Genomic DNA, 27,913 nt, shown 5'->3' with positions numbered 1-27,913 from the left:
AGTATCCCCTTTATCTCCCCAATACTTAACTAGAGTTTGCAATTCTTCCTGACTCTCAGCTAGCAGCACAATATTGTCTGCATACCTCAATCCGGGGAGGCACTGCTCTACCGCCTTTCCAGCTAATCTATATGACAGGTTAAAACCTAGGTTACGTTCTTGTATCCTCCGTTTCCAGGTTTATCATATAATGCATGAAAAGCAGCGGTGATAGAGGACAACCTTGTCTTAATCCTTTGCATACCTTGACAGCTTCTGTACATCTTATCACTTCCCATATAATTTTGAGTTTGTTATCCCTGTATATTTCCTGTGGCAACTCTGTTATCTCCATAACCGATACCATCTTTTGTTATCATGATCCACAGGAGTTCCCTGTTTACGTTGTCGTACGCCCCATTTATGTCCAGGAAGGCCAAATACAAAGGTCCGCTCTATATATTTCGATGTATTGGGTAAGCACGAACAGGCTATCATCTAAGCGCCTACCATTTCCAAAGCCGTTCTGAAGTTCTCTGAGTATCTTGTTGATTTCTACCCATGCTTGCACCGTTAATTTCACCGCCTGCATGGCCAACCAGTGCATAACAGATGTTATGGTATATCGGCCTGTAGGATTTTATGTGCATCCTTTCTCCTTTCCCTTTATAACCAAATTTAATTTCACTCTGCCAGCCAGCTGTCCGGAATTCGCTTATTCGTTATGACTGCTTCCAAATCTTTAAGCAAAGTTTCCTTATTTATTGGGCCAAGTTCATTAATTACTTTATTGGAATTTCATCTATTCATGTAGATGTGTTTTTAGGAATATTTTTTCTGCCTTTTTCCAGTTTAGATTGGTCAGTTCTAAGCTGCTTTGTATTCTGCTATCTAGTGTTGCTTCCTGATTTGTGGAGATTACCCTATCATCGCTCTTAAATGACTCGGCTATAACTGATGTAATGTAGCTCACTGCATTGTCTCCCTCTAAACAATTCCTCTCGTTATCTTGAATCGGGTCCTGCTTTCTTTCATTTTTTTTACCTAGCCAGCTTATATGGTTCCAGATTTTTTTTGGTCCGCCTCTAGAGGCATCGTGTATGTCAGCCATCCATCGATCGGTGGACTGCTTTATTTTAATTCGAACGAGGGCCTGTACTTAAAGTTTCTTTTGTCGATATGATTCCCATTTTTTGTCGATTTCCTCCTGGGAGACCTCGTTGTTACTCAATGGCTTCCCTGATTTTCTTATTCCACCAGCTCCGTGGCTTCCTCTTTCTATTCCAGCGGTTTGCTACTTTACCCTCCCTAATTTTCCTCCTTGTGAGTAGTTCTACCTGTTCATAATCACAGTTGTCCATGGGGCTTTTCTCGATTGCATCCTCTATGTCTGCTGCTATAGGAGCTATGATCGTCGTTTACTTTTACGTTCACTTTTTGTCTACGTTACATTTCTCGTTTCATCAAGGGCCCCATCTGCAGACTAATAAGTTTATGATCACCTTCTCAGACTACACCCCCCTTCTTCGTCTATTGCCATTTTTGTGACCTTGCTGTAAATTTCCTGTGACATTAGACAGTATTCAATGGTCGTCTGCCTGCTTCGTAATTCCCACATTTGTCCCTCGCATGTTATTTCTCTATTTAATATAAATAGGTCGTGTCGCTCGCAGAAATCTAGCATTATCGTCCCGTTACAATCCGTGTATCCATTCAGATCGTCGATGTGGCCATTCATGTCCCCCAGCAGAATAATATCGGCCCCGTCTCCAAACTGGCTTATATCGTCACTGAGACCTTCAAAGAGATCCTTGTTTCTTGCCTGCAAATTGGTGTCCTGTTCCTAAATAAACTACCCCTAGCCATTTCCTTATGCCGACAATTGTTCCTGATACGCAGACATGTTCTTTACCAGGTGATTTTATTCTTTGCCATTTTGTTCCCTGGTGTATCAACATACCTACCCCTCCACCCTTTTTTCCGTTCTCGTTCTGTTGCACCCTTCCTAGACGCAGCCTTCTATAAACAGCGGATCTTCTAGATCTCTGAGAGGAGTCTCGCATAGAGCGTAAACTTCTATTTTGTCATTCTTCAAATACCGTTTTATCTCTAGTCATTTCGCCTTTTTATAACTCCTTGCATGTTTATGTAGCTGATCCTAGTGTTAAATTACTTTCTTGTACTTTTCTTTCTCGAGCTCCTTCTTGCCATTTTTTGGGGCTCAGCCTCCGTTTTCTACGGAACTGAAGAGCGCAAACAGAAGACAATTCATGGAGAAGAAGAAGAGAACACAAAGACAGGCGCTCTGTGGATTGTCTTGTTTGCGCTCTTCAGTTCCGTAGAAAATCATGAAACAACTAGGGCCAACCAAAGTTTTATTTCAGCCTCCGTTATTACGCTTTCTTCTGCTTCCGTTCAAACTACCCCTGTGCACGGAGCCCTCGCGGACCCCCTAAAAAAGCTACAGTCCTGCCTGCCAGGCGCCAGCAGATCTCTGCTCCCACCTTTCTGTTAAAATGAATGTCATCTCGCGGAAAAGCCGTGCCAAAACCTACTTTATACACCTCCCTGTTTACCTTAACCACATCGAAATGCTTCTTCAGGTTTAACTTTCTTATGTCTTGGTTAACTGTCACCACGTCCTTTTCCAGCTTTCCGTTCGATCCTAGCACCTCTGGTACTGTGCATACAACTATCTGCGCTTGCTGTGTTATCTTTCTGATATCGTCAAGTCCCTTAGCTAAACTTTCCACCACTCCTGCAGAGTCACAATTTAGGACATCGTTTAGCCCCGCGGCTACTACTGCGCTCTGCGGAATTTTTCAACAGCCTATTTTTACTCTCTTTCTGCACTGCCCTCGTTGTCATCCCTGGGAAGGTTCCAACCACGGTGGAAGGATATTTAGGTGGGGACACAGCACGGGCGATGCACTGAACGCAAGATTCCAGATGAAGCACCAGCCAGGATCCTCCGAATCGGGCCGCTGATCACAGCGTCAGCGCCATTGCAGCGGTGAATCTTCGTCGGAATAAAAAAAAAAACTGCATGAACGAGGCCGTTGCGATAGCAACTAGCTGATATCGCACGGCTTGTTTCTGCCGCGCGAGCCGGTCGCATGGCCAGAACTGTTTCTCCGTCGTCACCAGACGCATCACCGTAACTGTGTGAGCAAGTTCGGTACGATTTTGCGTCAGTGGTGCAGTAATCTGCAGCTATGGGCCGCAAGTGCTTTGTCGGAAATGGCAACAGTGGCTACGCAAGCTGCAAAGAAAAGACTGTTCCTTCCGACCAGAAGTGGTTAAAGGACTGGGAAGAAGCTATTCCTCGTAAAGACCGGGCTCTGAGTTTAAATGATGCTGTTTGTAGCAAGCATTTTACGAAAGAAATGATTGAAAAAGGTATTTCGCTGAATATTGTGGTGAAATTTTGCTTGACGTTCCAAAAGAACCGTCGATGCAGAAGATGCCATACCTTGCATTTTCCCACCGCCATACGCACGGAAGCGGAAACCACCCATGAGCAGAAAGGCACCTCCACCGCCAAAGCCCAGAAAAAAGCGACGGCAAGCAGGAGAATTGACCATGAATGGGGATGGCTATCAAACATCGCAATATGATGAGCAGCACGCATTCTCTTCCCCACTATGCAAAGTCCCAATTGTAGCTTGCGCGGAAAAGGACTTCTTGTATAATGAGGACAAGTGTACAGACGCTATACAAATGGACTGTCGTGAAGAAAGCCCTACCCCAAATCTCGACACAGAACCCAGCAAGGGCTCTACAGGGATAGAAACGCGCGCCAGCTCCACAGTCAATTATACGTTAGTCCGTTTAATCCATCGTTTGCTCAGCTGCCAACCGCCGCTTGGAACTACAATTGTGTGCATCACAACAGCCTTCACAGCTACTGCTTCATGCAAGGTGGCCTGTCACCATCAGGACAGCCCGTTCCTTTGAAGACTCTGCTCGTTCAACAGGCGACAAAATCAGTTTCCTTTAAGCACTTTTGTATTCGGCAGCAAACTGTAAACAACAGTAGTTCCCGATGCATGCCAGCTACGCGGTCAAGAGGACTGGGAAGTTGTTAGCCAAGCCCTAAAACATTTTCATGAACTGCACCTCTGTCCTGGCGGACCATGTCATAAGAAGTACGCAGATGTACGCCTCGAGTGCGGCTACATTGACTCAAGCGATACTTGGAGGCATAATCGCTGCCCTTTAACTCAAACGCCTTGCGCATATTGTTGTGGGTTGGAGAACACGCTTCGAATTCACAAGGCAAGGAAAGAAAAGCGCGGCAAGCAGCGCAGAGTCAGGGTACCGCTCAGTCCTGCGAGGATAACGTCGATTTAATCGTTAAAGAAGCAGTGGATTGTTTCTTGCAAAACGAAGACACGCCTCCTTAAACTTAAAAAGACTGTCGGAGTTATCATCACGCCGAGAAAAATTGAGGGAGGTTGACAAGAACGCAATGCTCAAAGCTTGTGAGAAGGTCAACCTGTCCGCAGCGCAGCAAATGCTAGTGCGAGAATGCTAGTCGACAGCACAACCAAAGTCGAGGAAAGGAAAGAAGTACACTGACATTTGGCTTCTATTGTATATCCTTCTCCACATTCGGACACCGTGTGTGTACAGGTTTCTTAGAGTGTGTGACGTGCTTCCGCTCCCATCTGTTAAACCCATTCGAAGGTATATATCTTCGGTTGGCATAAAGTGTGGTTTCAACAAAGAGGTTTTCGCAGCTTTGAAGGAAACATATAAATGAAAAATCCACTTTTTGTAAGCGCGGAATGCTATTGCTTGATGAAATGCAAGTTCGGCAGTGCAAGCGCGTGAACTCGCAGACCTTAAGCTATGACGGCTTACCGCACAAGAAACTAAGCTCCGATTTGGCAGATCATGTGCTCGTCTTTATGTTTTGTCCGTTTACCGAGAATTATGCGCAGCCTGTCGTAGTCTTTGCATTCAAGAATGCCACCCGAGGCCCTGTGTTGTGCCAACTCTTCTTGCAGGCCATTGTGCTGATTGAAGACGCTGCAGCTTATATTGAAGCCGTTGTGTGCGATGGAGCCAGCACGAATCGCACCATGTGGAGGCTTCTAGGTGTTAGCGGTGATATGAACAACTGCAGGAGCTTGTTCGAGCACCCAGCAGACGAGGAGAGGAACGTGTAAATGCTTTCATATGTGCCCCACCTTTATAAATGCATTCTAAATAGGCTGCTCAACCAGAAATGCCTTACAATGAATGGGAAGGAAGTTAAATGGGCAGACTACGTTTCAGTACTGAAAGAAGATGAATTAAATCCAGGAAAACTCAAAGCCTGCCGTCGAATAACTTGCCACCACTTACACCCTTCTAACATGGAGAAGATGCGCGTGAAGTATCCAACGCAAGGTTTTAGCGCATCCATGGCAGCTGGGTGGAAGTATTACAAAGAGCGAGGTGTCGCTAGCTTGCACAACTGTGAGGGCACTGCTCAGTTCACAATGAGACTTAACGATCTGTTTGACGCTCTAAATCGTCGGCACCCAACAGAAGGAGTAAAAGATGAGGACAGGGATATTTCAATCATGAAGGAAAGCCTGAAGTCGCTGAATGAATGGGAGCAGGAGCTTGTGGATGGCCTTATAACTTCTTACATGTTTCTCACACGGCAGACCGCTGAAGGAATCAGAGTCGCGCTGTCGTCAGCTATTGATCTTTGCTACGCACTGTTGCGTGAATGCAAATTCAAATACGTTCTAACATCCAAGTTTAATCAAGATCCATTGGAAAGGCTTTTCGGCAAAGTCCGGCAGGCGGGCTGAGAGAACGACCATCCTCACCATGCCCCCGTTCCTACCGGTGTACAAATCGTTAAGCATATACACGCTTCTTAGACCACCGAAATATGGGGATTGTGAGGCAAAGAAGAAGCTCCGATCCTTGATTTTGGCTCTTTGAAGAACATTTTTAGCAGCGAGGAGGATATCCCTCAAAAACAACTTCAAACCATTCATGCAAAACTGGACGATCTAATCGATACAGATGCATGGGAATGCGAAGATGTGCTACCCGATGAAAGTGCGACACCAGAAGCAGCGGAGTGTGTATTATGCTATGTGTCAGGCTTCCTTAGTCGGAGGCTGCAGACATGGTTCTCGTGCCTTGTATGCAGAGGCAGCCGAGCGGTACCATCAAGCGAAGCGCCAGAAGCTGCCTTCACGAGTACGAAGTCAAGAGGAGGGTTGACACACCGAAATTACAAATTGTTCTGCCTCCTGAAGGCAGCGGAGGATTACTTCTTGAGGTATGCTGCTGACCCTGCCGTCTTCTGGAACACACTTGATCACTTCTTTGACCAGAGTATTACATTTCCCTGCGATGAGCATCAACATGACGCTGTAGCCGACGCCACGCCGACGCCACGTCCACGCAGACTGTCTATCATGTCTTCCTTTAGCCACCACTGAGTGCGACGCCGACAACTTTAACAACTACATTTCGGTTGTGGTTGCAGTACAAAAAGGGTTCTTCAGTTGGTCCACATTTAGTGCTTGTAGGTCCCCAAAGCCTCTGTTCGTCGGGTTCGCTCGCCCTGCACGAGGATCCCACATCTGGTCTTCTCGGATCAGCTCAGACGTTCCGTCCCGCACAAGAATGCTTTTGTTGGCCGAAGATACGATTGACTATTGACAGATATGCGGCCAGTAACACACAATGCCAGCGCCACAAACACCCTAAGGTTTCTCCCGCTGGGTAGTTGCACCCTGTGCCACCTCCCAGTGTGCCCTTTGAGCAAGTGGGCATGGACCTACTGAGTCCATTTCCAAAGACTTGATATGGCAACCGCTGGATTGTCATTTGCGCCAATTATCGTATTCGGTTCTGTGAAATGGCGGCTATTTCATCAGCTACAGTCCATCAAGTATCGCTGTTTCTGCTCCACTCACTCATCTTAGGCCATGGACCAACGCGGCGTAATAATAAGTGACCAGGGCCATCAGTTCACGCGGATGTTGCCATGGAGCTCCTAAATCTATGTGCAACGAATTGTCGCCACTCCACGCCCTATCACCGGCAAACGAACGGCTTGAAAGAGCGTATAAACAGGACGTTGACAAATATGATTTAAATGTACGTGGCTGTGGATCACAAAAACTGGGACACCGTCCTTCCTTTTGTCACATATATTTCAATACAGCGACTCATGAGAGTACGGATTATAGCCCTTTCTTCTATACGTCCACACACCATGCTACACCCTGGACACCATATTGCCGTTTTCCCTAAACGATGAATCCTGCATCGCTGAAACCCTGTGTCTTGCAGCAGAAACGACCATTGCTTCGCAAGACCGCTCTAAGGAGAGCTGCGAGAAACGCCATCGGCCCGTTACCTAAGCTCCGGGCGATGCTGTCTGGCTTTTGCGACCGCTACGAAGGCGTGGTCTTAACAAGAAATGGTTGGCTCGCTATGATGGACCTTACGTGATCATTAACCGCATAATTGATGTGACCTATAAGATTGCACGCCTCACTGTGACAGGCCGTCGTTCGAAAAAGGCTGAACTGTCACACGTTGCGCATGAAGCCCTGCCACCCTCGTGAGGCCTCGTAATTCGCCCGGTGGGCTTTGGCTGCGCAGGGGAATGTAGTGAGCTGCAAAGAGGGTGATGATGAGCTAGGGAAGAAGAAAGAGGAAGCGGTGCGCTTGCCGAGCCAGAGAGGACTGACTGCTGACACGGTGCGCTTGACGTGCCAAACGTCAATTGTTTCGCCAAAACCTTCTGTGTAAGAATATATATGTTGTTACGGCGGGGGTTTGACGTCGGAGCGCTGCACAGGTCGAGGGGGCAGAGAACTAAGCTGGTGAACGGCTGCGAGTCCTGCACGGGAACGAGAGTCTCTTCGTCCTTCTCAACGTCCTCTATCCTTTCTTCTGCTATGCGTTTTTCCTCTCTCTCTCTCTCTCTCTCTCTCTCTATATATATATATATATATATATATATATATATATATACATACATACATATTATACATACATACATGCATATTATACATACATATATATATACATATATATATTGTGGGATTCGGGCTTGCTGCGGCTGCCGTTTGCGCGGCCGCCGCCCGCTTCCCAGTTCTCCCCGTTCCCTTTCTCCCGCCTGAGGCGGCGGAGAGGGGCTCAAGCGACTTGTTACTGTCGTTCGGGCCACAGCTCCGCCCTGGCGTCCCAGTGGCTGTTCTCATTGGCGCCTTTTGGCGGGAACACGGCACCGCTTCGAGGGCCGCGATCGCGCGACTGTCCGAGCGGAGCCCAGAGGGAGACCCCTCCGAGACATCGCAAGGTGCGTACGCAACTGTTCTTGTCTGCCGGCCTTTGTCCGCGCAGACCAGTGTGTACTCGAGTTTGTCTGCTCCGGGTCTTACCTGAGAGCGAAGCTCGAGCCTGTCGATCGTGATCCAACGATCCGCGACAGGCGTACCTTGCGGTGGTTGCCCAATCTCTCTCAAAGGGACCCTTTGGTTACTGCGAGAGAGAGATCACAGCACGCCCTTGCGTGCTTACGGCACGCACTCCGTGTCACTTCGTGCGCGCAAGGGAGCCTAGCTCCTCGCGCGCTCCCTTGACACGGTGACTGCGTATGTGTGTGTATGTGCGTTTGTAAATATGTGTATATGTGTGCGTATGTGCATTTGTAAATGTGTGTATGTGTGTGCGTGTGTGTGTGTGCGTGCCGCTGGAGGATGGCGTTTCAATAAACATCTCCTTTGTGAACTTGGAGGTTGGTGTCCTTGCAGCGAAGTGCTCTCCTCCCGGTGGAGGTTGAGTGCGCGCTGCAGTGTTTCAGTGCGCGCGCGGTGACGGCTGATCGGGGCTTCGGCTCGCGCGACGCTCGAATCCGCGGTGGTTGGTGGCCTATGTCCACGTAGAAACCACAACTGGCGCCCAACGTGAATTGTCCCTGGCTCCACGAGTCGTTGGACAGCACATCGGCCGAGCCGGTCGCCTTGACGATCAAGCTCATGCGCCATGCCTGCCGCCCCCTGCGCGGCACTCGGCAAAGGCACTGAAACACGCTACATGGTTCTTCGGACCACCCTGCGGTGCGACCGTTGACCATATGCCTCCGCTGTTTCAGCTTTACGCCGTTGCGGAAGCAATGTGCGCGACGCCGCCGCTGCCGGCATCTCCGCACAACAGCACCCGTACCCCGCTTGCAGACATTTCTGTTCGGGGAACGGCGAGGCGTCGGCCGGGCTCCCTCTGGAAACCGCGCCGACAGCGCGCTCAGTTGGCTGATGCGGCTCCGTGAACTTGCGAGCCGGCTGGCGCGCCATTCTCTCTTGGTACAGCATTTCGACTTTTCGGTGCAGTATCTACAGGGGAGAACGAACGTGGTAGCTCACGCGCTATCCCGTGCCCCACTCGCCCGCGGCGGCGTCTTTACGGACGGCGGGCGAAGGGGGCGAAACAGCGGACGAGCCGCAGAGCGGCACGGAGGGGACGCCCGCAGACGGGTTCCCCATTCCGCTATCCGGGTAAGCAGCGCTTCGCAAAGCAGGCGAGGGTGAAAGCTGTTTGTGAGCACATCTGAGACGCCGACGCTAGCGGAAGTGGCTCTCCTTTGAGATGACTGGGATCGTTTTCGGCCATGAAGAGCTACGACGGTCCAGCAAAATGACCCGTTTTGTCGCGATGTCAGCGACGGTCTCTGGGAGACGAAGCGCCGTTACGCTGCTTGTATTGCAGCGGGCGCAGCGCCGTTACGCTACTTGTATTGAGCGGGCGCAGGGGGGCACGAGCCAGCGTGTGTCGCGGCGTGCCCCGGGGATTCATGTTTGCTGGGCCATGACGGGCTCGCGCTGAAATCATAGCCACGGATGATGAGTCCATGAACCACTTGAAGTGGCTATTCCCCAATGTCTGAGCGGCGCTCTGTTGCGTTCTCTCACGACAAACCACTGGCTGGTCATCTGAGTGGCTCCAAGGTTTCAAGAAACTGAGTCAATCGGTGACTGCAGCCCGGCATGAAGCGCGACATTTTCCGCTGTTGCCGTTCCTGCCATGTCTGTCAAATGGAGAAGTCGAGGGGTGGCAAGCCACCGGGCATGACGAAACCAACTGACAGTGTGCGTCCGTGGCAGAGGGCCACCTGCGATTTCATGGGGCACTTCCCCAGTAACAAGCAGGGGCTCATTGCTGGAGAATCCCCCTATGGGGAAAGCCAGCCGTGCCTACATTGCAGACCTGAAGGCCTATGCGTAACGGTCTGACGAGCTTGCGCTGGTGCCCATTGTCACCACAGGCAAGCGCGAAGGCACACCCGATGCGGTGGAACGCAGCCGTGCCCCGCACCGGTACAAGGTGAGGCGACGTTCACCTGTGTGATTGATGCCGGAAGGCGGGCCTTTTCCGCAACCGAAGGCACACCGCTTCACCGAGCGAGCTTGCTCGTCGAACCCTACCCGGAAGCAAGGTTGGTCTCCCCCTTTTCTGGCTCGCTCAGTTCCAGCCTGTGTGCTTTATTTTTTTTTGTGTGCGTGCCTCTGTTCCCATTTTTCGCTTTCTTCTGTCTCCGTTCTTGCTGCTTATCTTATAAATATTGTACAGTGAGTGCCTTCTTTTGTACAGCGCGTCTTCTCTCCTCTTTCTTCTTGAAATGGCGAGGGTTGCTTATTAGGCAGCCCCGACGCGCGGCTTTTCCGGTGTGTGTGGAAATGAAGTTGGGGCCGTTTGGTGATGGGGAGCATGGACGATGCCCCTTTCACCCAAGGCCGCTGCGGTTGCGAAGGTGCTCGGGACAGGTTCGCCGCGGAAGGTCGGCATCACCCTTTGGTGTGTGAGTGGCTGTGCGTGTGCGTGCCTGGGCGTGGAGGCGACGACGTCGCGCCATGTGTGTTTGCCGGCGTGTGCGGAGCGCGGTGGAAAGGAAGCCCCGCGCGGTCTTCCCATGTGCGCCTTGGATCGCCACGGAGTCACGGACTTTCAACGCCTGGGGCCCCTTCGGCGTGTTCGCTGCTCCTGCACCTAACCTGCACCACCACTGACGGAGATCGTTTGCAGCCAAGGATGAACTTTGGCCACCCAGAAGTCAACGCGCGGTGAGTCACCGCAGATTCCCTAGCTGCACCGACGAACTTTGGAACTTCTGTACATAGTTGTTCTGTACATAGTTGTGTTCTGTACATGATTCTGTTCTGTACATAGTCGTTGTTACTTAGCCTCCGGAACTTTGTACATTATTCTTCATGTCATCTTGTTCATTTTTTTTTGTGCGCCTTGCTAATGTTTGTCTTTCTTGAGTGTCTGTCTTTTCGAGATCTTTCTTGCTGGAACTGAAGTGTAGTTGACATGTTGCGTGAGGATAGCATTCTTTTCCTCATGCTGGGGACCTGCCGCGTGCTTTCACTGATGGGTAGGAGGGCAATTAAGGAGAGGAGGATGTGGGATTCGGGCTTGCTGCGGCTGCCCTTTGCGCGGCCGCCGCCCGCTTCCCAGTTGTTCTCCCCGTTCCCTTTCTCCCGCCTGAGGCGGCGGAGAGGGGCTCGAGCGACTTGTCACTGTCGTTCGGGCCACAGCTCCGCCCTGGCGTCCCAGTGACTGTTCTCATTGGCGCCTTTTGGCGGGAACACGGCACCGCTTCGACAGCCGCGCTCGCGCGACTGTCCGAGCGGAGCCCAAGAGAGAGACCCCTCCGAGACATCGCAAGGTGCGTACGCAACTGTTCTTGTCTGCCGGCCTTTGTCCGCGCAGACCAGTGTGTACTCGAGTTCGTCTGCTCCGGGTCGTACCTGAGAGCGCAACTCGAGCCTGTCGATCGTGATCCAACGATCCGCGACAGGCGTACCTTGCGGTGGTTGCCCACACTCTCTCAAAGGAACCCTTTGGTCACTGCGAGAGAGATCACAGCACGCCCTTGCGTGCTTGCGGCGCGCACTCCGTGTCACTTGTGTGCGCAGGGGAGCCTTGTTCCTCGCGCGCTCCCTTGACACGGTGACTGTGTATGTGTGTGTATGTGCGTTTGTAAATATGCGTATGTGCGTTTGTAAATATGTGTGTGCGTGTGTGTGTGTGTGTGCCGCTGGAGGATGGCGTTTCAATAAACGTCTCCTTTGTGAACTTGGAGGTTGGTGTCCTTGCAGCGAAGTGCTCTCCTCCCGGTGGAGGTTGAGTGCGCGCTGCAGTGTTTCAGTGCGCGCGCGGTGACGGCTGATCGGGGCTTCGGCTCGCGCGACGCTCGAACCCCCGGTGGTTGGTGGCCTATGTCCACGTAGAAACCACAATATATATATATATATATATATATACATATTATGGAGCGAAGTGTACGCTTCATTTAAAGAAACATTTTATTTTACTCGATTTTTCGACCAGTAGAGCTTCTGGTCGAAAAGTCGAGTAAAATAAAATGGTTTTTTATATGAAAAGTACACTTCGCTCTATAATTTTTATGTGGCCAAGTACGTGAAATGTTCTCGCATCCTATATATATATATATATATATATATATATATATATATATATATATATATATATAAGCAAGCAGATAAATGAAGGGGAAATGAGGGTGCTCGGTATAATGTATGAAGGAAAGAAGCCAACAGTCGGCGAGGCCAAGGAGAGCATTGGGGATTGCATTTTGTCTTTCTTTTTTTAATTTTTACTTCACTGTGACACTCATCCGCACATTAGCGTCCATGCATTGCACGCTCATTTTGACTGTTAGCCTTCTACACAAGAGAGATACGCATGTTTCTAACCAATATATCCCATCCCGCAACGCAGTCGCAGTGACCTCAAACTATATAGCCAGTATCAACGGCGAACCATGCCATTGTCGCATAAACACCGCGGGCTTCATAGATGATGGGCACGCCGCTCTCATTAAAACTTAGTAGTGGTGCGCAGATACATCTTCAGATTTCTGAAATGACCTTCCTCTTTTAATTACGGGCTGCATTGCGCCTAGCCAGTAATTCAGGTAGCAAATTCCACGTATTACTCATACGTGCCCATCATTCTGGCTACAACCCGAAAAGTCGGCGCTCCACTTCATTTCTAAAAACGAAAATGAGACCTTCTCCATCTATGTCATCCTGTTTCGTCAACATACGCACATTTCCGGCAAAAGAGCAACACTAAAAATATTGAAGCGCACGTGAACCGCCAAACGCTGCCTTGCGCATGCCGCGTGATTCCGTTCTCTCAACGGTAGGGTCCTCTGAGCAGCGTCACCTGGCGACAGATAGCGGAAATATTGCAAAAATGAATAAGAGCGCGTGTAAAGCCTGCCGTACTCTTTGCCTGAGTGGCGCAATGGATTAACATTACTTACCTGAGCACTTGGCGAATAAAATGTTTGTTCTGATCCTGCATTTCTAAACTTTTTCAAATTTTGTTTTTTAAATTGCAACATTAAAATAAGCTACTAATATCTTTCTGGAGGGTGTTTCAATTTAGGTTGCATCATGTGATGTATTTAATTCTTAATAGCCACAAAACCTGCCGTGAACACAGCCGCGAGACAACACAATGACAACGCTTACACTATTTAATAATTTTCAACGTAATCATTTCCTGCCTTTAATTAGTGTATGTTACCTTTAGGTTGCGTTCAGACACACCTCTCAGTAACAATCGCCGTTTAAACTGCTCAGAGGAAAGCAGTGACGAGAAAGAAGTTGTGGGGCCCTACCGCTGAAAAGACGGAATTACGCATGCATGCCAGTTCGAGAATCCGTTTCCAACCGAATGTGTCGGCAAAGCTTTCCACTTTGCACGGCAGGTGGCGCTCGCTTTTCTGCAAACGATTATATGATAAACCTGGAACGGAAAATACAAGACAGTAACCTAGGTTTTAACCTGTCATATAGATTAGGTGGAAAGGCGGTAGAGCAGCGCCTCCCCGGTTTGATGTATGCAGACGATATTGAGCTGCTAGCTGAGAGTCTGGAAGAATTGCAAACTCTGGTTAAGTATTGCGGAGACGAAGAGGACGCTCTAGGCTTCAGTTTCAGCGCTGTTAAGTAGGGTCTGATGATGTTCAACGGCTCAAGTGATCAGGGTCTTAAAATACAAGGCCATGAAATACCTAGAGTAGCAGAATATAAATATCTGGGGGTATGGGCAAATGAAGGATTGGCATACATTGGAAAGCATGAGCAATCGCTTAAGGCCAAAGGGCGAAGGGATGCCGGGATGATGAAACATAAGGCATTGTGGGGATACAATAGGGATGAGGCTTTGAGGGGTATTTGGAAGGGAATTATGGTGCCCGAACCTACTTTCGGAAATGCGGTTTTCTGCCTAAAATCAGAGGTACAGTCGACATTAGAAATAAATGAGAGATCCATTGGACGATTAGCACTAGGTGCCCACGGCAAAACTACAAATGAGGCGGTACAGGGAGATATGGGCTGGGCATCTTTCGAAGTACGGGAAGCTCAGAGTAAAATATTATATGAGGAACGATTGAGGAAATTGGACAGTAACAGATGGGCAGCTAAAGTATTTAAATACTTGTACTTAAAAAGCGTTGACTCACAATGAAGGAAAAGAACTAGGAAACTAACCAGTAAGTATGCTAGTCACAAGGACGGAGAAATAAAGAGCATTAAGCCACAGGTGAAAAACACAGAAGGTAAAAATTGGATACATTCGATGGAAAAGAAACAGAGTGTGGAATTATACCGAAAGAGGAAAATGCAGATCAGGAAGGAAGATTTCTTTGATAACTCAAGAGGCAGTGCCCTACTTTTTGAAGCTAGATCAGGGTGCCTTAGAACACGCAGCTACAAAAAGAAATTTAACAGTGGAGATGAAGCATGTGCTGTGTGTGGAAACTCCAGTGAAACAATTGACCATATTATACTCGAATGTAATGGTATCCATCCGGAAGTTGATGCAGGCGCAATCACTGTTCCTGAAGCTCTGGGGTTTAGAGATAACAGTGGCCGGGTGAATAAACCGGCGGTGGAAACTAGAAAAAAACGACTGGAAGATTGGTGGCTTAAAAGCAGAGAAGTGACATAATGTTAGTAATGTAGGAACAAAAATTTAATAAATAGAATGATGGTTTAGTTAACCATTCGAAATCAATAATTAAGATATAGGGAGAAAAATGAGCATGTTAGCTACTGCAACCACCCCGTTTCAAAGGGGACGCTCCTATATTCCATCCATCTATTCATGGTCTATTAGATTGTGTTTTTACAGTCAGCAAGAAAGCTTCGAGGCCCTAAGTTAGGTTTCGAAGATGCTGCCCTGGCTATCGCCCGCCGTGCTCGTCCAGAGAGGCGACGCTCTGTCCAGCTGCTGGCGTTTGAAAGGGTTCTCCTCTCACCCATTGTGCTCCTTTGCGCTGATCGGCGGTCTGTCGAGGTGTGCCTGCTGTACACCTTGGAGAACTACCCGGAGTCCAGACGAACGTTGTTGCAACTCGTCAGTCCTCCCCCAAATCCTCCTGACACCTCACTAAATAGCCTCGTTAAAGAAACAACAGAACGCTAAGCCAATAGGAACGAAGTAAATTCCCTGGGAGGTGCCGACAGGCTCCGGCATAACATAGTTCTTCCTCCCACCTGTAGTACTGCACGCACAACTTCATCCGTACACATCCATTAGTGTTCGAATCCGCGGCCGTTGTCCCGTGCGCCCGTGCCAGACAGCCCGAGTCCCGTGAGAATCATCTTCGTTGCATCCACTGCTCCTTTACACAAGAGCGTAGCAACACACACACACACACACACACACACACACACACACACACACACACACACACACACACACACACACACACACACACACACACACACACACACACACACACACACACACACACACACACACACACACACACACACACACACACACACACACACACACACACACACACACACACACACACACACACACACACACACACACACACACACACACACACACACACACACACACACACACACACACACACACACACACACACACACACACACACACACACACACACACACACACACACACACACACACACACACACACACACACACACACACACACACACACACACACACACACACACACACACACACACACACACACACACACACACACACACATCACAGATGATCTTCGAACCTGCGGTCGGGAATATTGCTGCTCGCTTTTGCCGAAGCAAGAACATATCCGGAGTGGTCTTACTGGCAGCGTTGCGTCGGCGACGTGAAATCTGTATAAGCTAGGCATTTCGCGATCCAGGGTCAGGGTCACGAACGAAAAGGCGCGCAGCGCGCGCCGGCTCTCGAGTGAACACACCACCTCCGCTGCGCTCTCGAGGAGCGAGCGCCAGTCTAGAAACCGGAGGTGTGTTACGTCGCTTTAATGAGTGTATAATCCAACTAACGCAATTAAGTGCAACTTGTCTTCCGGATGACCTCATCTGCAGACTTGGCTTCCATATATTGAAGGAAATTTACCGATTGCGTTCAAATAGATTCTCATTAAAACGGCAAGTTGAGCAAGTTGGTACATAATTAAACAAAAAACTGCGCAACGACGCAGACAAGAGGGAAGAAAGAAGACAGGACCAGCGCTGGTTCCATCTTCTTTCTTCTCCCTTGTCTTCGTTGTTGCGCTGTTTTTTGTTTATTCAAAGAGAACCCTCAAGGAAGAACGGAAGTTAGCTATCATACCATACGTGCGCGGTGTCAGCCACGCGTTAAAGAAAGTGGTCGGGAGGGGTAGCGTAACGCTAGCAGTAACGCTCCGAATAAAATATCTAAGCTGTGCAAAATTATTACCGAAGGCACCTCTGAAATGAACCGGTACAAGAGGCACAGAGTCAAATTCACGCCCTGCGACTGTGATATGGCGTTTAAGATTCATCTACCCCCTTCAGAACGAGGAGTTGAAAAAATACCATGATATTCTAAATAATTACAGATTAGAAAGGCAGACACTGCCTCGAGCAGACAAAGTTGTAAGCAGAAAAGAAGAGGTTATATGGAGAAAGTTGCAGGCGAGGGTTTTTCCCAACCCACTCGCACTAAGCAGATTGCAATCCGGTGGTACAGTGCCCGCGGTGAATACACACACACACACACACACACACACACACACACACACACACACACACACACACACACACACACACACACACACACACACACACACACACACACACACACACACACACACACACACACACACACACACGCACACGCACACGCACGCACACACACACACACACACACACACACACACACACACACACACACACACACACACACACACACACACACACACACACACACACACACACACACACACACACACACACGCGCGCACGCACGCACACACACACACACACACGCGCGCGCGAAATAAACATTTACATCTTCAAATGTTACATAAGTAGGGGTGGAATAACAATTATAATGATAATCAGGAATATTAAAGCATAAAACAAACACATGAGTCAAAGAGACCGTTTCGGCCGTAATGTGTAGTGCTCGCGTATTTCGTGTCGAGTTTTTTTTTAAAGGTAATTGCCAGTTTTGTTTAAGGATTCAGGAATATTGGTAGGGTAATGTGAACTTTCCATGAGGTAATTTCCTCATGGAAACATTACGTCATGCGTGTTGTTATAACATTTTATTTATCTTTTTAGCGTGTAGTGTATGCTGCTACGCTCTCTTTTAACCATGATAGTGCTTCTAGAAATGTTCGGTTGTTCGTTATTTCCCATTTGAAAGAGAAGAAGTAATTTTTGGTGCTTGGAACAAAAGGGTAGGGTTAGCTATCACCTCGCCAGTTTACTGTAGTGTCGTTACTACGGATTAGCCTTTCCGTGAGGGAATGTTTTAGTAGAACGACATCAATAAAAATATAAGGATCACGCAAGACGATACGATACAAGTGAGGCACTGTCATGAAGTCTTGAGATTGTTATCATCTACCTGGAATTTATGTCCCAAAAGATTTATACGCTAGTGCTTTACGCGCACAGAAATGCCTACTACCACATCGCGTTAGTCAGCATGCTCGGCGGGAGTGTCAAGGTATCCAACTACATCCCGACACAAGAATTTTATAGCATTGAAAATGTGCAATGGCGTTTGTGTTCTATTCATCCTTTTTTAACTGTCAGTCTTGCGTCTGCTTATTTCGGCTAGTTACTTCTCGATAGCACTACAATACCCGTTAGAATAAAGGAGTATCATCAGTAAATGATCACCAAGAAAGAAATGCAATAAAACTGAGTTGAGTGCATCATATTTTAAAACACACAGCGCCACAAACGGAGGACAAGTGAGTAGACGGGAACAGCGCTCGCTTGTCCTTCGTTTTTTGCGCTGTGTGTTGAACAAAATGCAGTGGTTATGTTTGTTAAAATGACTACAGTGCGAAAGCACGCGAAGGTGCAGTTTCAGCTGTACCTGTGGCGCCATCTGGAAGGCCCCTCATGTAATGGCGGAGGCTTCACCGTGGCCTATCAGATGAGCTCCAGGGCAGCGGCGCGGAGGATCGCGGAGTTCACTAAAGGGGTGTTCGAGTCCACGAGTCCACGGGTTTGTAGCGCCATCTGCTATCCGCCGCTTCAAATGCTTATGTTTTACAGTACTTGAACCTAAAGCCACAGTGCGAGTTTGCACATTGACCCACTGAGCCGCCTCGCACCGTGGCTTCACGTTTTGGAAAGCATCCTATACTTGGAGGGCAATAAAAAATGCAAGATGGCTCAGTGATAACGCCATTTACAATTAATGCCCAAGAGCATAAGAAAATCGAAAGTAAAATAGCCGTGTATCACTGGTATATGGATGCGCGGCCTGCACACATATACTTTCGTGAAAGTATACACAAGCTTATTGGGGTATTGAATTCGTCAACATTTAGCCCCGGACTGGTTACCAGGGTAAAAGCCCTTCGTTGCGTTTGCGAATTTTGGATGACACTGCTATACTCATAGGAGTTGGAGGCTTTTACATTTTTTGGCTGCAACGTATTTTGATTCAGTATGTCAAACCATGGACACGGCCGCTCGATGGAAGCGCGCACTAGGTGCGGCCTGCTACATCGCCCGAAACCCGCGGGAGGCGCCTACTTCCCGTCGCCACCGCCGCGGCGCCACCGTTCAGGGACAGCCGAGCGCGGAGCGCTGCGCCTGGCTGCGCTTTGAGCGAGGCGTCGGTACGGTCGGAGCTTACTGTTTTAAGGATTTAAGAGCTCCGCTTCACACAGTTTTGAAACATGAATTCCTATATACTGTCATGTCTAGTGTGAACATGTCAGCACTACCGCGTTTTCTTCGCAAGCATGTATATACTGGCGTGTACACCAAAAACTTATTGTGACGGTAGTTCAAAGCCGCTCGATAGTTCGCGCTTTACCGTGATGTGCATTCGGGTCAAATTGGTTGTCAGATGAAAATTTCACTAGTCTGTCAGCAATTGGAAGCTGTACAGCGGCCAAGGTAGCACAATGCATTATCCTTTACATCACAATGTCGCGAATTCCTTGCGTGTCATTTTCACACCGTTTACTCATTCTTGACTAAAATGCGTATACAAAAGATTGATGTCAACCTCTTCTATGCTGGTAGCGCAATCCAATAACAAAATGTGATCCTACTGTGACTGGGCGACTGTACTCTACTGTGCAACTTACAGCTAGCATTCAACAATTTCTAGTCTCAAGATTGCGCATCAAGTCTTCCAGTTTAAAACTAGCTTACCCGCGATCAGAAAAATTGCTTGATGCTTCGCTGATATTCAGCACATTTCCGTGGAACATCAAGGTTGTAAACTGTTGTAATTTAGAAAAACAAATACATTTAGTATAGTGAAGTTGTGAATTTTTCTAAGCGCAACTGGAGCCGAGGAAACCACAAACTGCTTCAGCAAGACTAGATACATTTATTGCACAGTTACACAAAAAGAGGAAGAAGACGTTCACAAACGGAGAACCTTCCTGGAGAGAGGTTTATGGCATAGCCTTAAAAGTCGCTCCACTGTTGCGTTGAGATTCCCGGCCCAGTTCGCTATCAGTGGGCGCAGCAACTTACTTAGGAATATCTTGCAAAGCTCCTCAGTGTGGGCACGGTTGTTTTTTTCGCAGATTAGCTGCGGGTACTGTGTAAAGTGCGGAAGCAATACTGAAATGAACAGTTCACACAGCTTGCTGCTTCGCCGGACCTCTTGAGACTTCATTATCCGGTTAATGAAGACGCACGTAAGCTGACAAAGCTTGATTGCTTCCATTTTGGGGTATATACCAAGCCTCCGTTGTCCATGTTTTTCATTAGTCCGTAAACAGGGTCTGTTGGCTGTGGTTCCTGCAACAGGGTCTTGCACGACTCGCACGTCATCTGAAAACCATCAGAAAATATCACATAAACCAACAACTTGGTATAGTGGTAGACAAATTTGGAGCTTTCTCCCCTTACGGATCCTCGTTAGCATACATGCACTTGCTACCCGCTTATTAAACACATCCCTTAATTACCGCCTCTATCCCTCTCATGCATAATCTTTAGCTATACAGTCGGAGGCAACCACATTATGTGAAATATACCACCCGACACAGATATAAAGCCCCGCTTTAACCAAGTCATACGAACGTCCCTGTGTAGTCTCGGTGTAGCGTGCCTGACTCATGATCCAAGGATCCCGGTTTCCATTCCCATCTCACCCTCTCATCTTAATGAAGCTGCAGAGTTCGCAGCTCCTGCCAACTTTATCATGTCATGTGGTCTCGTTGCACCACACATCCCGCCGAACAATCAGGGTCCGGCCACATCACCTGTAAAAAACCTCCTGCCACAGACATTCTCACGGCGTTTTGACGACAGGGCGGTCACCATTGTTTCTGCGGAATGGGGCTTTTAACGCTATCGCATTGGCTCCTACTCAGACAATCTCAAGAGTATAAACAAATATTGTATGCACAGGTTTCTTTGCTTCCAAGGCCGTTCAGACAAGAGGAAATTTTATAACAATGTGTATGTTTATCTAAAAAAAAATCAGTTCATACCTTTTCCTGACATGTTCTCGCAACATAACCAGCGAGGAACGCTACTGGTGCCACCTCAAAGTGTTCCTCTGCTTCAGAACACAGCGTTAAAAATCCGAGTTCACTGGTCAGCTCCCTGGTAGCAAATTCAATGGCAGTTGGCAGGGCATATGTTTCAGCATCTAGACTTGTTACCCTCAGCGCTGCTTTCATTTCAGAAGTGGGTGCATTGCCACTTCTCGCTGCTTGAAGGATGCCAACCTGAAAAAAAGAGAGAGGAATGTGACCTTGCATATTGTACCAGCGAAAGACACGGGGACACAAGAACTGGCCCAAGTTATCACCATGTTAACGTGACCTTGATGAGCACACTTTGGAATATTTTTAAGCAGTACCTTTAGCAGTTTCTCCGCTGTCAAAAGTGCAGTCCTGGCATCCACCCGGTCGTTGCCGCCGTTGAACTGCCGAAGACAGCTAAACAGCGATTCCACAGGGTCACTGTTTAGCCCGCGTGTTAAGACATAGTGGAAGCTGCAATTATGAAATTCATTTGAGTAACCTGTTGCAAACAACGTAAAACTGAGCCGAGAAAAAAAGAACCTACTTTAGGTGGTCAAGAAGATATTCAATCAGTGTCACTGTTGACCGTGTTGTCAGGAGTGTGGCTTCGTAGGTCTCTTTTGTGATTCGCCTCGACCGCCCAGCGTTCATTTGGAGGTCTTCCAAGTAACAGATGAAATCTAGCTCCAGCCAGGAGAGTCGTTCATCATCTGTTAAAAAGAATGCTTTCTCATGCGTCCCGCTTGCCTTCACTGCACCGATATCATGTAGGGCATACCATTTCGCAACCATTCGCGTGAAATATATTGTAGCCGAGCTGTCTTTGAAGTGGCATGCTTCAGGATGACATTCCGGGTTCTCTTGAAGAAATTGTAGCGTTGCTATTACTGCCGGAGAAAAGATTTGAGTGGCCCTGCAAACTTTCATTTTCTCCAGGTTGTTTGGTTCAACGTGTGCACGAGTAAGGAACCTGACTGGCTTAACCAGTAGATGTGACTGAATTTCGAAGAGCTCTCTGTCATTCTGTGTGAAATGTAAGGAACATACCAGAGACCTGTCGCTAGGCGCCCACTTGCTACTTTTTCCCGCTTGTCCTTGGCGGGAGATATTCTTGAGCCACGCTTCCCTACGCTGGAGGTCGCGTGGGAACTCATGTGACCTCACGGTAGGGTCTTTTCTCGCGTTTGTGTCGCAGAGCGGCACACAGCAGTTTCGCGGCATTGCGCCGCACGCGTGAGACGGACCACCGCACGTGCGCACAGCAAATAGCACGAAGCGAGCCCAGCACACAACGCAAACGCGTCCCGTCTAGACGTAAACGAGCTCACACACGCGCACACAATAAAACTTGAGCTGATTACGCCGACCTGAGGCGAACGCGTCCAGAGACGAACAAAACCGCGCGCCCCGAGCCCGCAATCCCGACGGTGACGTGTCCCTGAACAGTGGCGCCCTCAGCAGAAACAGCGGGCGCAACTGTAAACTCCCCAAGACACGCTCGCCCATTGACGGCGGCGCGATGCAGCAGGCCGCACCTGCACTTCCATCGAGCGGCCGTGCCATGGAAATAAAACAAAAATGTTGCTCAGTGGTAACAATCCTTTGTCACTGAACCCGAACATCCGGGTTTGAACCGGAGCCGTTCAGATCCATCGCATTAAGATTTTGTTTCTTTGTTTAATTTAATAAGAAGTACTGCTTAGTAATTGTTCAGACATACGTTCCCTCTCTGTTCGGTGGCAACACTGAAAGACGGGTCGGGGAGACTCGTGGGTTAGAGCCCATTTATCGGATTTAGTTTGAATTGTCACGAAATAAACACAGCGTGAAGAAACAGGACACAGGAAGAAGACATACAAGACGTCACTGGCGCTGCTTTGTTTTTATTTAATTTTTCTGCAACAGGTTTCTTTTCCGTAGCTTTCTTTTCATTTTGCTTAACCTTCTGTAAAAGCGCTTCTCACAATCCTCAAATAAGAGATGGTGAATAGCCAGCCGAGTGCAGCCTTTTAATCTGGCGATTAAGACTAGACTCAGCCAAGTGCTCACAAATCCTAGTGAGGGCAGCCCGAAGCGTACCGGTTACCACTGCCCGCTTAACCAGCTTCAAATGCACGCTGTCAAAGGGCAGCGCGCATTCTATCTTACATTGTACAGCTAGCATACATGGGCGCATTAAATACAAGCGAAAGATCGAGAAACTGTATGCGGGTTTCGTTAGGTACCTCCCACGTGAAGTTTAGAAAACCGGAACAAGTGTTAAATACCTTAACAACGGCACAAACAGTTTGAAGCATATTGCTGGCCGCGGAACTGTCTATAACAACTAGGTAATCATCCACATAACGATAGATCTTTATAATGCGCTAATCATTTAGGCTTTTTTTAACATTCTTATCCATGGCTGTAAAAAAAATATCTGAGAGCACTGGAGCAACAGATGAACTAATGCAGAACCCTCACTTTTGTAACAGCAACTGTTCGTTGTACGACACAACCGTGGAATGCAATATGTGTTTTCTTCATGAGTCCTGTTTCTTCTCGCTGTGTTTATTTCGTGATAGTTATGAACCAACTAGCCCAGACTATGACCCTAATAGAACGTGGTTTGAATTATGCGGGGTAGGCCACGCGGTTGTGACTTCTCGAGAGAGATCAGCCATGCTGACTAAATAGCGCGAGGGAGAGAAAAATTACTGAAACGAAGAAAGCCGCACACGCGACAGGAGTAGGTTATACTCGAAATGGACAGACAGTTGATTCCCGCCCAGCTCAATTGAGCCGTAACAAGCTTTTATGAATTTCTTTATGCCACTGGGACCATTGAAAATACCTTCCTTCACCGCGGATTACAGCGGTCTGTATCAAGCCAGTAGTAAAATAATCGTGCTTTTTCCATTTATGCCAACTGAATTGCTCAGAATATTGTAAATTTTTCTGAAATGTATCTTTATTTTTGTATTTTCTAGCGCCTACTACGTCTTACAATGATTCCCTATTTGCAGTCTGTTTACGGGACTGCGGAACATGACTGACGTAGAAGGAAGTTCTGCAGCAGAGCCCCATGCGGCGTTATTTTCTGAAAAGGTCAAATAAGGAACGAACGCGGCAGGCTGAAGAGAGGTATGGGCATCGGCATAGGGATAGGTTTTGAAAGGTTTATTATTTGTAGAAGGTTTTCAATAACATATTTATTTCTTATTGAGATTTCAGTGCATTGTTGTTATAACGCAGCTGGGCGGTAGATGGAGAGGTTTGTTGTTTGCTTTCGAACCGGGAAGAAATAGGTTGATCTTTATTCTTGCATGGTTAGCCCTTGGGGAATAAATCTATTGATGCTGCTTGAAAACTGCGTTTGGAACATTCATTGAGTGGTAAACAAAACCACTATATCGCGTAATTTAACGTGCGCCTTGGGAAAAGCATGATTGAGTTGCTACAGCTGTCAGACCGATTTCTTGGTGAAATATTGCAAACGCATAGCTTCCCAGTCCAAAAAGCTGCGATTTGTGGATTATACAGGCAGTCGTAAGAAATTAACAACGCAGAAAAATCCTCGCCGCAGTCGAATTGTAGTCATTCCAGCAAGCGCGGCACCAAGCTATCATGAAGCAGGTCATCAGCACCCTGAACTTATAAGGCCACTGCATGATCCTCTTTCCAATGTTCTTACGTCACGACTACCACATTGACGATAAAGTTTCAGCTAATGAAACTGCTCGCACGGGCATGAGTCAAGTCGCGAAAGGACACATTGTCAGTCTACTCAGAACAGCACTCAAGACTTAATTTGCTGACCTCTCATGGCACATGCCATAGTCGTGACATAGACTTCGGGAGTGCTCTGGCCTTGTCAAAATCTCGGTGACGAACACGAGATACGCTTCTCTCCGCTAGCGGCGCCCCATCTGCGCCGCAGTTACGTTTGCCCGTCGTCTATTTGACATTCCACCGTCAAGTAACTCTATTGAGTAGTATGTCACACATAACCATCTCGATAAAGTATATAGAAAACTATACACCTCCTTAAAGCATTGCCAAGCTTTCTTCATCTGTCGCATGCTATTTTCACACACTTTCAACTGTTGAAGCGTAAGCGTACTCCGTACTAGGTTAAATATGCAACATGCATTGCAAAATTTGAAAAGTAGGCTACTGAACATTTGCGTCACCCAAAGTTGCATTCGGTGCACTAGAGAAAAGGAGTGTTACATCCACCCCGTAATCGTTTGGCATCTACCTCGTTCACGAGAATATGCTCAGCAATTGCTCGTTTAGTACTGCCCAGTAGCTATACTGATTGACTCGTGAGCGTATTTCCTTTTTGCATTGTTTAAAATTCGGTATAGCGGTAGTGCATGTAGCTTAATTCTGACAAACCTTGTATCATGGCTTACCTACTGACAGCCTGAAATGAAGCAATCCTACCAGACTTCATTGTATTCCGGCCTCTGCGCGCAACGCCAATTTGCTTCTGGCTGCAGATTGCGCATCACAAACCGTCGGCTGGTTGCGCTGTGGCACATCATCAATGGCACGCGCTAGCCTATCGCTGCCCCGGAGAGTCATGCTGAAATATGCTCGGAGGAGCGGGGGATCCCGCAACTTACGCTCTATATGTGTGGCAGCTTGTGACATTGCGGCATGCTCAATAAGGGTCACAGCGTCATAGGAAGCTCAAGTAATGCTTTCCGCATTGTTCAAGTTTTAGGACTTGGAGAAGCCAGCGCAAAAACATATACGAATGACAAAAGGTTTGGTTTGGTTTGCGGGGTTTAACGTCCCAAAGCATCTCAGGCTATGAGGGCCGCCGTAGCGAAAGGTTCTGAAAATTTCGACCACCTGGGGTTCTTTAATGTGCACTGACACCGCACAGCACACGGGCACCTTGCTTTTCGCCGGAGTGGCTCAAGGGAAGACACATAGGACTTTCACGAGTTTTTGTGAACGTCCTATAGGTCCTCCATTTTGTTATTCACTTTTGTGTTTTTTTTTTTTGCTCTTACCTCTTGACATCATTCAACACCAACTGGCCCGGCAGTATGCTCTCCTTAGCATTGAACAAGGCGGATCTCCGGCAGCGGTAAGTTATACAAAAGACAGCCAGGCAAAGTAATGAGCGCCGAGCACAAGGAGCTTGTTTTGACAGCGTGATATGAAGACCAGTAGCTTATGTCAAATTTGATGCTGACCCGACCATAATTAGAAAAAAAAAATTCTTCTGAGAAAACGTCATTTTGCATGTTTTTGTGAACATGCGAACGTATTTTCTGTTCAAAAGCAACTCACCTGGTTTGAACGTGGATAGTTGTCTGAATAATACCAATCAACTTTACGACATTCTATAAGAAAGATTTGTATATATTGAAAAACTTGATCAGAACGATTGATGTTTTAGCAGATCCTTCTTCAATAGGTTGCCAGTGGTTTTGTATTAGGTTTTAAAAACACGGCGCATTGGTTTTCTGTGCCATTCTTATTTAGACCATGCATACGCAGTACAGACTTGAGAACAACATTTTACCTACGCATAAGCTTGACTATTTCTACGAATATGTTCATAAAGCTATGTCACAATATTTTGGTTTCCTGAATACGTTCGAAAATGCAGCTTATTGGCTCTCGAGCTTGCGAGGCAACCTCCGGGACCTCGCAAGCTTAAATCATTCCCATCAACGTGTGCATAAATGATTGCTACAATGACTCACGGTATCCTCAGAATAAAAAGATGTCACTCAACCAACTTTTTGCCGTGGGCACGATGGGGGCCGGGTCACAACAATCCAATATTGATGTGCACGGTTTAAGTTGCCATTAGTATTGTCATAAGGTTGCGTTTGGATAAATCTAAATTGTGAAACAAACAACAAAAGGAATACATTTTATATTGTTACGGGGATGTATTTAATAAATAAATAAAGCCAACAAAATAACAGGATTTCAAAATATTGCAGAAAGCAGAGGGTGTCACACTTTCGAGGGAGATAGTTACAGATAAATAAAAAAATCTTCTCTTAACCGGGAATCGAAACTTCATCCCTTGGATCCCCAGCCGAACGCTTTATCAACTACGCACGCCCCGGATCGTGAAATGTTCATAATAATTCCCCTTGTCTACCGTGAGGATGGCGGGATTCCGCGATTGACAGATACTGCGCCTTTAATTTACTGCAAACGAATTATAGAACGTCGGTGAACTTTGACGCGTTCAATGGAATGCTGGTTGTGTTCGATAAGGGTGCGCCATGTACCGTCACGACAGGTGACGGTACGTGGTGACGGTACATGACCATGCGATTCATGCATAGGCGAAACTGAGCCCGCCGAGGCGTCCGATCCAGGCGTCCGTGCGGCGCCTTTCATTTGCCGCTTCCTCGAACGCCGCACCACACAGAAAACAGAAGCAGAACCAAATGTCTCGGAGGTGATAGTACAGCAGGCATCAGCGGCATTTCAATCGATTTACAGGATAGTAAAGGTGTAGTATCAGTCAAAATTCTCCGGGGACACATGTACCACATCATAAAGGAAGGGTGGAAGGTGGGAGTGAAAGAAAAAAGGGAGATAGATGTGCCGTAGTAGAGGGCCACGATATATCGCGCTTAATGGCTTTTGCCTCATCGAACTTCAGTGTTCCAAAGTCTCCTCTAGAATTTTTTTTCCTGTGGGAGCTGCAGTTGAAGCTGGCAGCTTCTAAGCAGTTCTTAAGACATCCATAATTTCCAGTCCAAGCTAGATGTTTGGTGCTTAACATGCATTGCATCGCCTTTCAGGTTTACACAAAATGTGCCCTACATTCGGTACGTTGAGGCGCCTTTTAGTACCAGCATTCATTGGACAGCGAAGCTAACAAAGGAGATATTGAAATAGAACC

At 47.7% G+C, this 27,913-nt stretch overlaps 1 pseudogene; it reads right to left on the bottom strand.

Moving 5' to 3' along the window:
- Positions 1-19,863: 19,863 nt before the first annotated feature.
- Positions 19,864-22,260, bottom strand: LOC146200880 (uncharacterized; annotated as a pseudogene).
- Between the last annotated feature and the right edge of the window lie 5,653 nt (positions 22,261-27,913).

The sequence above is a fragment of the Amblyomma maculatum genome, chromosome 2 (assembly GCF_055883805.1).
Source record: "Amblyomma maculatum isolate TAMU_Amacu chromosome 2, ASM5588380v1, whole genome shotgun sequence".
NCBI lineage: Eukaryota > Metazoa > Arthropoda > Arachnida > Ixodida > Ixodidae > Amblyomma > Amblyomma maculatum.
This window is presented reverse-complemented; position numbering and strand designations above follow the sequence as displayed.